The sequence below is a fragment of the Equus quagga genome, chromosome 1, assembly GCF_021613505.1.
Source record: "Equus quagga isolate Etosha38 chromosome 1, UCLA_HA_Equagga_1.0, whole genome shotgun sequence".
Lineage (NCBI taxonomy): Eukaryota > Metazoa > Chordata > Mammalia > Perissodactyla > Equidae > Equus > Equus quagga.
This window is the reverse complement of record NC_060267.1, coordinates 140,367,901-140,384,892: the sequence shown is the minus strand read 5'-3', so window position 1 is coordinate 140,384,892 and position 16,992 is coordinate 140,367,901. Positions and strand designations below refer to the sequence as shown.

Sequence of the window (16,992 nt, the reverse complement as noted above, 5' to 3'; positions counted from 1 at the left end):
TGCCTGGGGAAGCCCAGTGAAGGCGGGAAGGCCCAGCTCACCCCCCGAGACGTTTCCACTGATGCTTAGGGCACTGCCTCCGGCTGAGAACATCTCCCCAGGGAGTCTGAAGCTAGAACTTGGGGGTTCATCTGAAAGTGCACTTCTCCACTCTGTCAGGCCTTGGGGCACAGTGTTTGAGTGCCCACCATCACCCCAGCTGCAGGTAACACCAGGCTCGATTGCCAAGGGAGCAGGCAGCAGCATTTCTCCAGCGCTGCGTCCGGGACAGCACGTATGTAGTTCTAGTGGTGACCTGATAGGTGGGTCTGTGTTTCTGGGTTAAAAAAACAAACAAGTAGAAACACCTCCCAACCAGCCTAGACCGGGGAGGCAGAGAGGTGCAACCACGAGTGTGCCTTTGGAGGAACAGATCTGAGACAGTGCCAGCACCTGCCTTTGCCGTCCACAGGGCTTGGGCCCGTCTCCTGACCTCCTGAATGCTCAGTTTCTCCAGATGCGAGTTGGCACCCAAAATAATCCTGTTGACATCTGGCTGTAAATGTAGGCAGCACAGCCCAACACATTAGCACGTGTCCAATAACGGTAACTGCTGGCCTGACTCTTGGGAGGTGCTGACCAGGTCAGATCCTTCTGCAGTCTCAGGTCAGATTCTTTCAGAACCTGGGCCAAGGAGTTGGGCATCAGGAATTTATTAAGGCAGTGTGCCCAGGAGAACCTAGAGGGGAGTGGGGAAAGCAGGAGAGGGAGAAGAAGCCCCCCAGAGGAGGTTTCAGGTGAAGGGGCAGCCTCGGCCTGAGCCTGTGGGGAGCTCTGGGCTTGGCTCACCTGCAGGCAAAGGAGCTGCTGTTTCTCTTCCACATCAGTCAGTTATTGGCCACAGGCTGCTGGAGTCGGGTAGGGGATGGAGAGCTCCCAGGCACTTCCAGCTCTCCCTAAGGGTCAGAGTCACAGGGGTCAGCCCTAAGCAGCAAAGCATGCAGAAGCCAGGGGAAGGACGCCCAGAGCTGGTAAAAGGCCTGGGGGAGATCTGCATGAACTTGAGTTTCCTCACTTACCCTAAGGGCCTTCCTCGTGCTCAGGCAGCTGGAATCAGGGCCCATTGCCTTGCAGAGAATAAAGTTGACAAAACCTTGACTTTTGAGTTTGAAAGCCTGTGTCAGGTGTAAGACGGAAGATGTTTGGAAGGAAATGTGATCTAGTTTCTTCCCCCAAGGGAACTGGCTGGCCTCTGGGGAGGCCCCCTAGTCGCTGGATCTGACTCTAGGTTGGTGTTCTTTCCGGGGATGTAGGATCAAGCAGTGGCTTCCTCTACTGTTGGAGGCAGCTAGTGGTCCTCAAGGGTTAGATGCCTTGGCTAAGGGCACAGAGCTGCCAAGTAGATCTGGGATTGGAACCTGTGACGACAGTGCTTATATTCGTTATCTAATGCTGCGTTACAAAGCACCCCAAAACTTAGTGGTTTAAAATAAACATTTACTATCTCACAGTTTCTGTGGGTCAGGAATCTAGGAGCAGCTTAGTTCGGTGGTTCTGGCTCGGAGTCTCTCGTGAGGTTGTGCTCAAGCTGTTGGCCAGGGCTGCAGTCATCTGAAGGCTCCATCAGGGCTGGGGGATCCAGTAGCAACCAGGCTCACTCACACTGCTGGCGACTGGAGGCCTCAGTTCCTTGCCATTGGGCTTTTCACAGGGCTGCTTGAGTGTAGCCCGGATATGGCGGCTGGCTTCCCCTGGGGCAAGCAGCCCAAGAGAGAAAGCAAAGAGGAAGCTATAATGCCTTTCATGTCTCAATCTTGGGCATCACAAACCATCACTCTGCCACATCTTGTTTGTTAGGAGCAAGTCATTAAGTATTCCCATATTTCAGAGAAAGGGAAGCATTTTTTAAAGGGAGAAGTATCAAAGAATTTAGGGACATGTCGTGAAGCTACCACCATGCAGTACAGCTGTTCCCCGCCGGCTGCTCACAGCCATGGTAGTGGGGAAAGGGGGGCTACTCTCTCCGGGTCCAACTCGGCATGCGGTTTCCAAGTGTAAGGAAGTTTTAAATCAGTTCTCCCATTTTAGAATTCACAAGAATTCCTCGAGAATTGTAGATTCTTGGGTCCCTCCCTCCAGAAATTCCAAGTCTAAAGATCTAGGTTTGAGGTCAGCAGTGTGCATTTTTGCAGCCTCCATGGTTGATTTTAAAACTGCGCACGGAAAACCACTTGGCATATTTTGTAAGACTTTCCATGAATGCTTCTGCCCATGCTCATTGAAAGCTCTCTCCAGGTGACAATTAATTAGAGTCCAGTAGTCAAGGTGTCAAAACTAGGAGTAAGTTTGGTTTCTTTTTTCCCCCTCAATACATTTTTTTTTTTAAAGATTGTCACCTGAGCTAACATCTGTTGCCAATCTTCCTTTTTTCTTTTCTTCTTCTTCTTCGTCTCCCCAAAACACCCCAGTACATAATTAGTTGTATATTCTAGTTGTAGGTCCTTCTAGTTCTGCTATGTAGGACGCTGCCTCAGCATGGCCTGAAGAGTGGTGCTAGGTCTGTGCCTGGGATACAAACCTGCAAAACCCTAGGACGCCAAAGTGGAGCATGCGAAATTAACCACTTGGCCATGGGGCCAGCCCCAACACTTTTTCTCTTAAAGCCTCTCTCTGTGTTAGAAAAAATTTACTAGGAGTGTAGGTTCCTGAGAAGATATGGTATAATTCTTTTATTTGATGAGAGCAGCATAAGTCACTTTTCCCCTTGCCTGCTAGGAGACTCAGAGCAAGATTTTCTGTAAGTTGTAGTGCTCTTTCTAAATCAGGATTTCCGATACAAGAAACTCCTGCCTCCTGCCAAGCAAACACACATGGGCTTCATTCCAAGGCTATTGTTGTTTCATTCCTGGCCTTAATAGTAGTTTGTCTCTTTGTTTCTTATTGTAAATAACAGCCTCCAGTCCTTTCAGAAGTATGCAGAGTAAAACCAGTAGTCACTTACCCGATGCCTGAGAACTGGAGGTGCTTCCCAGGGGCCGGAATAATCTGTCTGTGCTTCTGTGGGAGGGTTAAAGTAGAGGATAAAGCCACAGAGAGGGTGTGGGCCTCCGCAGAACAGCAAGCCGAGCGCCACCCTTAAAGGCAGAGCTGGGTGGGTCCCAGCTCGAGGGTGGCAAGTGGATGGTGTAACCAGTGTGTTGGGAATGGGTGTTGGCTGATTCTGATCCCGAGCAGGCCGGGTGAGTCGGCAGGGAAGGCATGTCCTGACTCATCCATGTCTCGGTTTCTCTTAGGGTGGAGGGCTGCCCCCAGGGGCTGGGGAATCTGGAAAGAAAAAGAAAAAGACAATGAAGCTTAATATGAAGCCCGTGGGAACAGGAGTCCCAGCCTGTGACAAGGGCTCCTGGCCTCTCTCATTCCAACATTCCACCACCAGCCGTTTATGGAGGACCTATGAAGTGTAACCCTGCACTAGGGGCTGGATTTGGGGCCATTAGGATATCTGCCACGCCAGAGACTCAGGCCACCAACTTCTTATTCTTGGACCTGCCTTGGAGGACATCTGCCTGAGGCTGAGAGAATCAGGCGTCCTGCCTCCCGTTTTCCCGGGGATTTCCAGCTCCGGCTCTTCAGCCTCAGCTAGGTGACGTGGGGCAGGTACCTGAGCCACTGCCTCTATAGAATGAGCGCGTGAGGTTGGGGTGGAAAGCAGGGGACCCTGAGCTGAACGTCTTCCCTCCTGTGTGCTGGCATCGGTTCCTCCTCCCCTGGCAGTGTGAGGGCTGGACATGCATATGAAAGCCTAGTGGGAACAGAAGCCTTGCCTGGGCATCTCTCCAAATGCCCAGCCCTGGGCTGTTGGCTCAGGGCCGCCCCCAGAATGGGTTCACCAGCAGGTGCAGGGCCAGAGGGACCCCACCTGCCTTGGAGCCAAGAGCATCTGTGTTGCATCCCCGCTCCTGCCCTTCATCACGAAGCCCTAGAGCCAGCATTCTCACCAGCCCTATGGACGGGGACTTTTCCCTTTAAATGGAGCGCCAGTCCTAAGTGGCCTGGGGAGGCAGAAGCTCGGTTCTGAGCAGGTTCATTCGGTCCATCTTTCTGAGGGGCCCCAAATGGGGATTCACCTGCTGAAAGAAGAAACAACCCCAAACCCTAGGATTCCAAATGTGACACACAAGTGATGAAACTCTAAGTGGGTTTTTACGCCCAAACCAAAGGTGGCCAGAAGTTACTGCTGACAAAACCAAGGCCTGGCCAGCTGGCTCGGGTGGGCAGGGGGACAGGACAAATTCTGGCCCCTCGTAGCTGGAAGACTGTGGGCAAGTCACTGGCTATGTTGGGAGCTTCAAGCCCTCCCAGTAACATAGGGAAAGTTCTGTCTCCCGTAGAGTTGTCCCAAGGATTCAGGGACACAGGTGTGGGTGTACCGGGTGCCAGTACAGGGCTCTCACTGGGATTAGCTCTCCTCTGCCTTCCAGGAAAATGAAGAGCAGCATCTTGGGACTCCATTCTCGAGGGGGGATAAAGAGCTGTTTTGGGCTCTGCTAGATATATTTTGGGAAATTAAGTCATAGACTCACAAGCACTCTTCAAAATGTACCACTTCAGAACATGGTAGCATCAAAGGATCCCTAATCTACAATGTTGGCATTTTCCCAGACACTGGTCCAGCCCTGGAGGGCAGACAATTTCCTGTCCTTATTTAAAGAGTGAACTGCACTTGGTGGGCCTCCGTAGAAATAACTCCCAGTCTGTCATTACTGCTGAGCATAAAAGGCGTTAATTACCTGACGCCCGGTGCCCACGGGGCTGCTAAGTGCTGTCCTCGCTGTACAGGGCAGGGAATAGCGGGAAGTGTGAAGGGGCTTGTCAGGGTCTTCCAGGAGGAGACAGAGCCCCAGGGAGGCCCTCGCTGGGGCTGGCCTGGTTTTCCTGGGACCTCGGTTAACAAGCCCACTTCAAAATGAGGGATTGCAGCTGGAAGAATGACCCGAGCTGCAAAACTTTGGCTTCCACATTGTTCTAGGCCCTCTTCCCTCTCAAATGAGTGCACCGAACAACCTTTTGTCTTAATAATACGAACATATTCTTACTTTCCTAGTCACTAGCAGAGGAAAAAATGCACCTTTGCTGGGAAATTGTGATGGCAGGCCTGGTACAGGGAGGGAAGCTGGTGTGAGAAGCAGTGGGGAGGGCTGGGGAGCACGAAGGAAGGGAGGAGTGGGGTGTGCAAGGCCCCCCACCCTGTGAAGTGATCTTTCTATTTCATTCCTCCAACTCGAGCAAGATCTGCGGGAATCGTGACGTGCTGGGAGTAGGGTGGGGGGAGGGGAGTCTTTTGTGGAAGCTGGCGTATGGCCACAGCCTGGGTATGAGAGGATGTGAGGACAAGACACAGTTGGCAGGATGGATGAGTGCACTGCTGACCCCTGGCCATGCTTAGCAAGGACAGTCTCTGCCCTCACAGTGCCGCTGTCTTGAGGAAGAGAAGCTCGTAACTTGACCGCAGTCCCCAGATGCAGGCTGCTTTGGTGGCTCCGAGGCTGGATGATCTTCCATGGAGACATCCGTTATGTCTTGCCCTTGCAAGGAGAGACGAAAGAAAAGGCCCTTTCCCCATTGCCCTCTCCCCAAAGGCCTGGGTGTGTGCTCTATGGGTCAGGCCAGGGTTGAAGGTGGCTGCAGGAGCCAGGCAGGGAACCGTGGATGACAGCCAGGAAGGAGATAACTGGAAGGAGGGTTGTCCTGGGCATCAGCTGGGCCCCAGGTTGCAAGATCTGATTTTTCAAGAGTAGCTGGACATTTAGACGAAATCATGGGACATATAAATGTTGGTAACGCATTAAAAAAATGGTAGAAACATTTTTTTGCCAAACAATACCCCATCGGTGTCCATGAACGGATGAATGGAGAGCAAAGTGATATATCCACACAATGAAATAGTACCCAGCTATAAAAAGGAATGAAGTACTGCTACACGCTACAACAGGGACAAACCTCAAAAACACGATGCTAAGTGAGAGAAGCCAGAGGTAAAAGGTCACATATGGTGTGAGTCCATTATATGAAATGCCCAGAATAGGCACATCCATAGAGACAGAAAGCAGACTGGTGGGGTGCCATGGGCTGGGGGCTGGAGGAATGGGGAGTGACTGCTTACTGGTTCCTAGAATTTTCTTTTAAGGTGACGGAAATTTCTTTTAGGGTTTTGGAACTAGATGGAGATGGCGGTCGCACAACATTGTAAGTGTACTCCATACCACGAGTTCATTCTTAAATGGTTAATTTTGCTATGTGAATTTCGCCTCAAAAAACCCCCAAAGAAAAAGCCAATAACCATCTGCCTCCATCGCACACACATGTGCACACACACACAGAAGCACCCTGTTAGCAGCCTCTCTCTGCTTCAGGGGTCCAGGTGGTGAGGGGCCTCACTCAGGCCTTCCTTTCCATGAAGGAATGAACACAGTGGTGTCCTGAAGGGCAGGGGCCTGTGGAAGCTGGAGGACAACAGGGGAGTGGCCTTAGCTGACCCAGGGGAGCAGGGCAACTGGAGCCTGGGCATGAAGCACAGAGGGCTCGAGCACAGCAAGGGTTCCCAGGCAGGGTTGCCCATGGAGACACTGTGTGATGGGCACCCATGGTCACGGGGAGCAGCGGTACCAGGTCAAAAGTGGCGAGAAGCACTTGACAGCAGCCTCGAGTAGCAGAAGGAGCCACAGTAACGTCGGTGTCCACCAGGGACAATGACTGGCCCTCTCCTGTTTTCCCAGCACTGCACACACCCTGGAGTTTTGGTAGAATCCAAAGGAGGTGTGGAGATGACTGATACGGCACACCCTTCAGGTGAGGGCACTTAGAGTCACATTTAATTTGACTTAGAAAAACAAAGACACGTGGTGCCAGTTCCAGAGAACCAGACAAAGAGCCCTGGGAAGCAGAGTCTATGGGGAAGAAGGCAGGGCAGGCATAGCTGGCCAAACATTTTTGGTGACAAGTGACAGAAAACTCAAGTAAACTGGTTTCAGGAAGGTGGGTGTGGGCGTGAGTGCAGGGAATAACTGGCTCAAATAACATGAGGGTCCCGGGGTGTGCCCCTGGGGGCACTTTCATCAGGGCTTGATCACCACCAGGACCCATCTTTTTATTTTTCCTTCCCTTCATATTTGCTCCTTTCCCACACAAGCTCTCTCCTGGGATCACAAGAAGACGGCAACAGCCTCCCACATCTCTCAGCTCCAAGTCTGACAGCAGCTTCTGACTCAGCCAGAGCTGCCCGGAGTCTCAGCGTGTGCAGTCCCTGGGCCATCTTGGTGGTCAGTGGAGCGTAGCACTCACACCCACACCGCAGTCCCAGAGCGGGGTCGGGCTCAGCCTTCCTCCAACAGGTGCGCCAGAACCAGGGAGTGCGTGGTTCTCCAATGGATGTTGGGGACTATCTCTGGAGGGAGGGTGAATGGATGCTGGGTGGTCAAACAAGCAACCAAAAAGCTCTATCTGGGAAGGGTTCCTGGAGGAGGTGACATCCAAACTGAAGGATGAAGAGAGAGATCTGGGGAGAGACTGTGAGACTGGCTGGTGGAAACAGCACGGGCAAGTGAAGCAGGGCACGTTCAGGGAGTCTTTGGTCTCTGGGGGCACGCAGTGCACGTGGGAGTGCTGAGAGGTGACATTCCCAAGGTCGGGGGGCCATCATCGAGGGCTGGGATCACCAGGCCAAAAGCCTATCAGCTTATCCTGAGGACAATGGGGAGCCACGGAAGGATTTTAAGCAGGGAATTAACATGGTCAGACTGCATTAAAGAAAGACCAGTCCAGTGCTGTGGGCAATCCCCCACCATCTGTCGTATATAAAGAGACATCCTCGTTAAGGGCCTGCTATACCCATCCACTAGGAAACGCTCCTTTATTCTAGCGATTTCCATCCACAAGTTTAGATATATTTTTGAAAAGACATTTTAATTTATAAAATACTTCAAAGGTACAGAGAATTATGTACCAACTACTCAGATTTCACAGAAGTTAACAGTTGCTCCAGATGTTATTTCATTCTGGAAATATGAATACTGATACGACACTCCTCTCCCTTCCTGCCCCGAGGTAACCAACACTCCAAAGGTAGTGTCAATGCTTCCTAGGTGTGTTTTTATACTTTTGCTACAAACATCATACATATGTATACATAAGTGTGCCTTGAGCACTTTTTCTTTTACATCTCATTGAAATCTATCTAAAAATTCCTTCTTTCTTAATTGCTTGCTGCACAAAGACCAGATCTTCCCTACTGAGTTGAAATGCAGCATTGACACAGACACTGAGATAATTAATGTCCACAAAATGTTTGGGCCTGACATATCCAGAGAAGCCAGGCAAATGTCTGCCTTGCCTCACGAGAGCTGATAATAAGCACCGTCTTCCGTGTGCTTGGTTGCTGTGGTCCTGGTGTAAATCCCAGGAAGGGTCAAGCCAGTCATCTAAACCCTCTGTCAAAGTTCACATCTTTCAAGAGGGTCTTGGGTCAGTATCAAGATCTTCTGGGACCTCCACTCTTAGCATCCTTTTATCTCCTCTCCCCTACACCCTCGAGAAGAATCCTTTGAACTGTGTTAGAACCTTTCTGCGCTCCCTGTAATGGACATTTTCAAGGGCTGTGTGCAGCTGTGGTGCTTGCTGAGGCCTTTCAGGCAGCAAGGAAAACGCATACCTGGAGTGTGTGTCAGTCATGGACAAGATAGATCACCATCCCTCTCAGGTAACTAACTTCCCCCCAAGTGGCAGCCTGCTCTCCCGGAGGGATGATACCATATTGGGGTCTCAGAGTTGGTCTCTGTTGCTGGCAGGGCGGATCCTCAGGGTGACAGGAGCTGGATGAACCTTGGTAAGTGAGCTCATGCTGTTGGCCCATGCACAGACTCCATCTCCTCCATGGGGCTGCTCCATAACGAGCCCACTGTGCACACACTGGGTGGCTGGGGACACAGACTGACTGACAGCTACCGGCCAAATCATCCTGTTCACTCAATCACTTCGCGCCTCTTCTGCAGCAGATAGTCTCTGATGGGCATTAACGTGCAGCACAGAAATCCTCACAACTGGTACCTATGCCCAGAGCTCCATCATAAGCCTCTTCCAGGGAACTTCTTGTCCCTATCTTCCAGTCTTGCTCCTCCCAGGCCCCTGTTCACCCAGCTGAGCCTTCCTCACTGCTCATACATCTCTGTATATTCTTATCTCAGGCCACTCTCTTTCCACGCGAAGTGGATGACCAGGTGCACTTTGCCCAAGCCCCGCCCATCAGGAGATTTCCCTTCCTGCTGTCTTTCACTCCTGCATCGGGCTGCAGGGCAACAGCAGTCCATTCCACCTGGCACCCACACGAGGAGCTAACCCACACAGGAACCAAGCTCAGGCCTTCCTTTTCCTCTCCTGTCAGCTGGTCACAGGGATTCCTCATGGGGCCACAGGGGTGAGCTGAGGGAGAGACATGAGTGCAACAGCGATGGGTGGTTTGAGGGTCCCCAACACCTGGTCATGCAGCCTGTTTGTGCCCTCTGGCCCTGTTTATGCTTGATCCTGGATGTACCACTTCCATCTTACAATGGATTGCTGCTAGGCCTGCCCACTTTATGAATGGATGGGTCTGATATCACCCAGCTCAAAATATCACCCAGTTCATGATGGCTGCAGGGTCATTTGATGTCCCATGTCATACGGTCCATCCCTACCAGAGTGCAGTAATATGCTGGGTGCTTTTTTTGAGCGGCATATAGTTCTTTTCTGCAGTTGTATGAACTTGCTCCAGAACCCTATGAGTCTGTGCTGTGCCTCTCCTGTTGGGGCTTGCCAGAGGCTCCACATAGCATCTTTTTCTACCACAGATCCTTGCAGTAGCCTGGGATCTTCCAGGTCATACGACCCATGCAGCAGAGCTGCAAGTATTACAGCCAGGACCTGCTGCAGAGCCCTTCTTGTTTTGGTCCCCACTCATAACTATCAATTTTTATCCTCACTCCAAAAATGGATTAGAGTTTTTTTCCTCAAAATGCTACCTCCAAAACCCAAAGAGGTGTATGCAGCCTTGTGCTTCTCTTGTCGAGGCAGAAGATGCAAAAGACAAAAATTTGTCTTTTACTTTGAATGGAATGTCCCCCTGTGTCCCAGAACCATTGGGTCCCTGAGTCTCTGTAGTATTTATGACCCATTCTTTGAAGTGACTGTACACCTGAGGTGCTTGCCACGTCTTGGACATCCTGTCCAATTAACATAAAGTCATCTATATAAGAGATTAGTGAGAGATTCTGAGGAATATCTAGAGGGTTTAGGTCCCTGTAGATTCTCTTGTGACAGAGAGAAGGTGAATTAACTCAGCCCTAGGGCAAGACCATGGGCATATACTGCTGTTCCCATGTGAATGCAAACTGATCTGCATGGAACAGAGTGCACTGGCCAGGTCAACAAGTACACGCCACTCACCAGAGGCCGTGTTGATCTGCTCAGGTAGAGATACCATATCCAGCATAGCAGCTGCAATGGGGCTACTGTTTGGTTAAGTTTGTGGTAGTCTATTGTCATCTGCCACGGTCAGTCTGATTTTTGCCTGGGGCAGGCTGTTGAATTAAATAGGGATATATAGGGGACAACCACCTTTCAGGTCTTTGAGGATGGCCTAATCTCTGTGGTCCCCCTGAAGTGTGATATCATTCGTGATTTCCTGTCTTCGTAGAGGTAGATATGGTTTCCGAAGCTTCCATTTAGTCTTTGCTACAACATAGCTCTTACTCTACTGGTCAAGGAACCAATGAGAAGATTCTGTCAACTACCAAGTCCCTTGCAATTAAACAGTTGAGAGCTGGAGAAACGACCACTGGATAGGTCCATGGACCCAGTGGACCCACTGTGAGATGAACCTGGCCTAGGGCTTCATTTATTACCTGACTCCTACATGCCCAAATCTAATATGGGGACCATGATGGCTCTTTGCTCCCAAGAGATCTGCACATTTCTCTTTCCTCATTGTGTAATTACCTGAGTAACATCCATGGGCTTCTTTGGGGAAGGACTGAGGAATCACCACTGTATCCAGGTGGCATGATTTTGCAGGATTCTTCCTCACGGGAACCTGACGTCTCCTTTAGTTGATGGGTTCTGGGTCTGAGAACTGGCTCAAGTCTGGAAACTGAGCAAGGGATTGTGATATTGTGATTGTCTATATTAAGGAGGCTGACCTTGTCCTTCTGCTCATCCTTGGTCACTTCTGATTATATATATAAAGCAATGCCCATCTATCTCGCACTAGGGACATCATCTTATATTATCCATTTCCATAGATCTGTGCAGGTCAGGCCCCCCGGTTGCCATTCCAAATTTGTCATCCATTATGGTAATTACTCCCACCTTGATTCTGATGGCTAAGTGCTGTCACTTCTACTCTGCTATTTCTAGATCCCATCATCCCTGTTGTTCCCAGGAAGCCCAGCTCTGTAATAGAACCTCTTACATTTATCCTCTTCTTACAGTGGACAGTCAGCACTGAGCTTCTCCACAATTCTGGTGCACCCTTACCAGAACTTTCCTTACTGCCTTAGTAAATAGAGTGACCACCAGGCCTTGCAAGGAACATAATCAGCTAGGGGGTCTTTCAGTCTTATGTATTAGACCCATTCTAGCTGTCCACTTTCTGAGTCTTTTGATCCATTTCTCTAGAATCTTCCATGGCAGTTTTGGCATTTCAACCTCATTTAATGTGAGTGTTGCTCTTTCCAAGCTTCCAAGAGCCATCTCAGCAGGACAAGTCCCTAGAACCTTCTCTGGGTGTTAAATCCAGTGTCATGAGAGAGTGTGCGCATATCAAGAAACTCTTCCTTATTCAGTTTATATTCTGACCCCCTTGATCCAGCACCGTGAGGGTCTTCTTCCAGGCATATTCTTCTAGATCCTGCTTATACATATTAGCCAAAACCCAACCTTGAATACCCTATACATACAACAGACTCTTGATCAATGTGGGTGAAAGAATAATGAATATAGTTGGATTATTGCACAGTTATAATAAAAACAGAAGACAATATTGTAGCAATACTAGTAGTTATGAAAAAGAACACTGAAAACGTTTTTCTTTACTTGGGTGGATCTGAGTCAGAACAGGCTTGAAATCCCAGCTCTTCACTTACTGTGTCATTCTGGACACGTTGCTTATAAGTCAGGGCTGTGTGTGATCTGAACATCACTTGGGGCCTTCCTGCCCCTTGGAGATTCAGTACATTTGACTTAAACATCCCATGTGGTGGGTTAGGTAATTCAGAGCTTTCCTCATGGTTTCTGCACGTTCCAATTCCAAATCTTTTTTTTTAAAAAAAGCTTTTTTCTTTAGGCTACTCTCTGTCTCCACACTCCAAGTCTGACGCAGAGGTGAACTTAGCCCCATCACTCTTTTCCATAGGAAATCCAACCTTTTTCAACATCTCTCAAGTCTGGAAACTTCACTGAAGATTTGAGGGGTTATGCAGAGGTGCTCATCCCACCCCGGGACCATCTGCCATCTGGGTGGCTCCAGATCATCTTCGCTTTTCCACTTGGTTGTCTTCCAAAGTTCTCCCCTCCCCTTCCCCCACCCATTCCACAAACCCTTAGAGAACACACTCCTGTCTCCTTATGACTTCTCTCATGAGAGCCATATGCCCCTACCCTGCCCCCAAGCCACTGCTCTGTTTTAAAGCCTTCCCTTGAATTCCAGGGAAGAAAATTTCTCCATCCCATTTCTTGAATTAAAAAAATCTCAAATAGACTGGGCACACAGCACCATGAACATGCTTTTGGCTGTAGAGATTCTCAGTAGTGCTTTCTGAGCCTCCTAGAAAGCTTTAGCGTACGGGTACATTGTGTGCGCATGTGCATTTTCTTAAGGTGCTACTTTCTTAGGTCTTATCAGATTTGCAAAGGTATCTGTGACTTCTGAGATTAGAATCAACGCTTTGGAACTGGATGTCTCATTTCACTTTGAAACTTAAGGGTCTCCATTTCTATGACACGTGCAAGGTTGAGCTGTCTCCTAAACTTATCAGCAATTATTAGAGTCATCTTTGGGTTCACAAAAGGAATAACAAAGGAAAAAGACAGAGACAGAGCATCCCTTACCCTCTTTCCCCAAAGCAACTGGGCACCGAGTTGGGAGAAGTGAGGAGGAAGAAAGTTAAATGGTTATGTCAGTTAGTTTATTTCCAAAGAAAAGCAACAGAAATACCAACTGGAAATGGATTAAGCAGTAAAAATGTCCAAGCATGGATCTTGCCAAGGTTGATAATTTGGCAGTTCAATGACATTACCAAAGACCCAGTTTCTTTCCTTCCTCAGCTCCCATTAGTCCCAAGATGGTCACCACAGATCCAGCATCATCAGCAAAGCCAACAATATCAGTGATAAAAAGGAGCAGCATCTCTTCCTGTGTGTCTCTTTTTATCAGTAGAGAGATAGTTCCCAGAAGCTCCCCATAAACTTTCACTCATTTCTCATTGGCCAGAATTGTATCATGGGTTCCTGCCTAAACCAGTCACAGGCAAGAGTCATGGTACCACCAACACTGGCTTAAACTAATTAGGACCATCCCCCTCCCAGGGATGAGGATGGGCTCAACCCCCCAAACCATATAGCTGCCATGGAGGAGGGTGGAGACCAGGGTAAAACTGGGTTTTGTTGGAGGAGTGACTTGGGAAGCAGCCATGTGTCTGCCCCAGTGAGACTGAATTAATTGATCTTCGAAGAGTGAAAGACACAGGAAAAGGAGGATGGGTCAAAGAGGGGCACAGTTTCCCTGGCTGCGGAGGAAAGAAAGAGACGTGGCTCAGACAGAGCTCTCTGCTGGGGGTGAGCTACTGCTGTTACTGAGGACATTTTGGTTACTTCCTGCAAAACCTCAGGGCAGGTAGGGCTGGGGAAGGTATTATCTGAGTGGCGATGAGTCTCAGCTGTGTTGAATATGCTGTTTCTCACCGCGGGAGAGTCTCTGATGAGATGTCATTTGCAATCTGCAGTCACAGTCATTTCTGTTTCTACATTTCCATTCCAATGCCTTTTCCACTGACTTTTTTGAACACTGAACACGTTTTTCCTTGTCTCGGACTCTTTACAGCTATGTCTTTGCTTTTCATCTCTTCACCATGTCTTTAATTTTCATAAGGTCTCAGGAAAGAGTTTCCTCATCTTTAATGTCTTGTCTGGACAATCCAGGTAGGGAAATAGCTACAGATTTCACCTCAGATTCTGTTCTGCATGGTTGTAAAAACATTCAGTCCAACCACAGTTCTCCTTGCAGACCCCAGGGCCCTGATGGAAACACCTTTCCACTAAGGTATTGTAGGGGAGGAAGACATTTCCTCTACCTGCTCTAGGTCCTTCTGGCCAGACAACGAATTAAATTCACATGACAGAATAACAGGAGAAAATTAAACAAAGCTTTATAACATGTATGCATGGGAGAGACCCAGAAAAACTGAGTAACTAGCCAAAATGGCGGAAGCTCTCACCTTAAGTACCATCCTCAGATAAAGACAAAGGAGGATGTTGGGGAGTGGGGGGTGTCAGTTATGGGAGGTTACCAGAAAAGCACAGTAAACAAGGGTAAGGTTACAGTGCAGATTTAGGTCCTTGCCTTCCGCATTGATAAGAGTTTCTCGAGAGAAGGTCATCCCCCCTTCTTCCTGGTACAGAGAGGGAGACACCTTTACAGATGGAGATTTCCCTTACAAACGTAAATGTCTCTTAACAAAGGGTAAGTAAATGCTACTTTTCAGAGTTTCTCTCATGTCTGCAGTTTTCAAAAGTAAGCAGCCCCAAATAATCCTCATGCCAAAGAGACATATCTTGGGGTAGCCAACTCCAGTCCCCCACAGTATCCAACTGATCATGTAGACGTTGATGTGGGTAACGAGCCCTTGGCCCACTTCCAGTCTACAGTGCAAAGTCATCTCCGTCTGTACTGTATAATTTAAAGGCATTTTTAAGTCAAAGTAGTTTACAAATAACCCTGTTGTTATATATTCCCATAATGGCACTGGTGTCTGCCCAAGTCTAGAACGAAACTTGCAATGATGCTCCCAAGACATTCACCAGAACGGATTCTTGTAACTGAAAGAGTTTTATTGCTGTCAGGTTTTGTTTCTCTATTTCTTTACCCTCATTTCGCTGAAATGCAGTTTAAACAGTCCTTTTCTTTATTTCTGGCTCCTTAAAGGTCTGATGTGCCTTGTGGAGATGAGGCCGTTGGTTGAGATGATTCCAGTTGAGAGAGCAGTTTTGGTGGGCTGTGTAGGACCTCAATGTAGAAAAAACCCTCCACTCCCGCCCAGCATCTTTTTGGATACATGGGAGATTTTGATCTCTAATGAGGAGAAGAGGGGTGAGTTATATTCGGGGGATGGGCTGGAGGGGAAAGGACTACATGAGGGAGGCTATGGCACCTGTGCTTTGAATCATGATAGAGAAAGGGATTAGAGACCGAAGCTGCTCAAGTGAGATTTTTTGAGACCTTGGACCCAATTACAACTGCCTTAGGGTCCAGGGAGCATGGCGGGGTGCTGACTTGGGGAGGACTGGTCTCCTTGCCTCTGCCCAGAACCACTGATGGCATACCCTTGGGCTGCATCTTGGTGGTTGGTATTGAGCAGTGGCAGTGAGGAGGCTCCATCAAATGGCCTTGTGGGCCAAGATCCTGTCCAGGAGGAGTGGGAGCTGGAGCAGGAGGTGGGGCAGAGACGGGTGGAAATTTCAGCACGTTAGCAGGCCCAAGAGGACACCCCCATGGGACTCCTAAAAGTAGCAGGTTGTTCCACAGGGTTGCTGATAGTCAGTGGGCCAGCTGCTGGTGCTTGGGCCATCACCACTGGCTGTGATGAGCGAGGATGGCACCATTTTGAAGTCATAGGCTAGTGAGGATTCTGTCAATTTAATTTAATGAAAAGCCCAGGAAAGGCAGAAAACATATTTCTTTCCTCAAATGATCTGCAATGACTTCAACTCTCTACTTCATTTCTTGTCTCATATAAACTTGGCCAGAACCGCTGTTCCAGCTATCTAATGCTGTGTAACAAATCACCCCACAATTTAGCGCCTTACAACAATAATCATATGTAATCTCCTGTGATTTCTGTAGGTGAGGAGTTTGAGAAAGGTTCATCGGGGTGGTTGGGGCTCCAGTCTCACATGTGGTTGCCGTCAGACAGTGGCTGGAGCTCAGAGAGCCGGGGCTGGAGAAACAGGTGGCTGCCGGGCACCTGTCTCGTCACGTGGTGTCAGGGCCTCTGTGTGGCCTCTCCTTGGGGACTAGTTTAGGCCTCCTCACAGCATGGTGGCCTCAGGGCTGAAGGCTTCAAGACTGATGACCAGAGGGCGCGAAGTGGACTATGGATCACCTTTTCCGGCCTAGCCTTGGAAGCTTCACGTAGCATCACTTCAAGGATACATTAGGAATCGAAACAGTCACAAAAGCTCACCTAATGCCAAGGAGAGGGGAATTAAACCCCACCTCTTGATGGAGGAGCAGCAAGGTTCTAGAAGAACACGGGGGATGGAGAGGGGTGGGAGTCATTGTTGCATCCATCTTTGGAAAATACCACCACGACCACCCTCTCCACGTGGGTGAAATCATCCTTCCGAGCCTTCCCCAAGGCTGGCTTCTTTCAGACAGCCTCCATCTGTGACTGTGTCCCTTCCCGATCCGCATTCCGCCACCTTTTCTACCTGCTTGAGCCTCCACTCTGGCCCCGGCCCAGCTCCTCCATCATGTCAGCTCATCTCCTGCTGAACGCTGTTTAATATGCAGGACCTCAGATGAAAACCTCTCTCGCTCTCCTGCTGGGGAATCCTTTCCTAAAAAGGCAGAGACTAAGAGTCCTCAGGAGTGAAGAGAGGGCAGAAATCCATCAGACACTGACAAAGGCGCAGGGCAGCCGGGACAGCTGGCTGAAACATCCCTGAGTTCTTTCATCTGAACATCGCACACCAGCAAGGTACTTAATT

The 16,992-nt window shown here is 49.3% G+C and overlaps 2 long non-coding RNA genes across 2 annotated transcripts; both read right to left on the bottom strand.

The window, feature by feature from the left end:
• Positions 1 to 327: 327 nt before the first annotated feature.
• Positions 328 to 1,393, bottom strand: LOC124246913 (uncharacterized). The gene is made up of 3 exons (XR_006890632.1): positions 1,059 to 1,393; positions 829 to 935; positions 328 to 663 (listed from the first exon to the last, which is right to left on the bottom strand). It is a non-coding gene; the product is annotated as an uncharacterized LOC124246913 (long non-coding RNA).
• Positions 1,394 to 1,455: 62 nt separating this feature from the next.
• LOC124246909 (uncharacterized) lies at positions 1,456 to 3,262 on the bottom strand. Its single transcript, XR_006890624.1, has 2 exons — positions 2,981 to 3,262; positions 1,456 to 1,730 (listed from the first exon to the last, which is right to left on the bottom strand). It is a non-coding gene; the product is annotated as an uncharacterized LOC124246909 (long non-coding RNA).
• Positions 3,263 to 16,992: the final 13,730 nt, after the last annotated feature.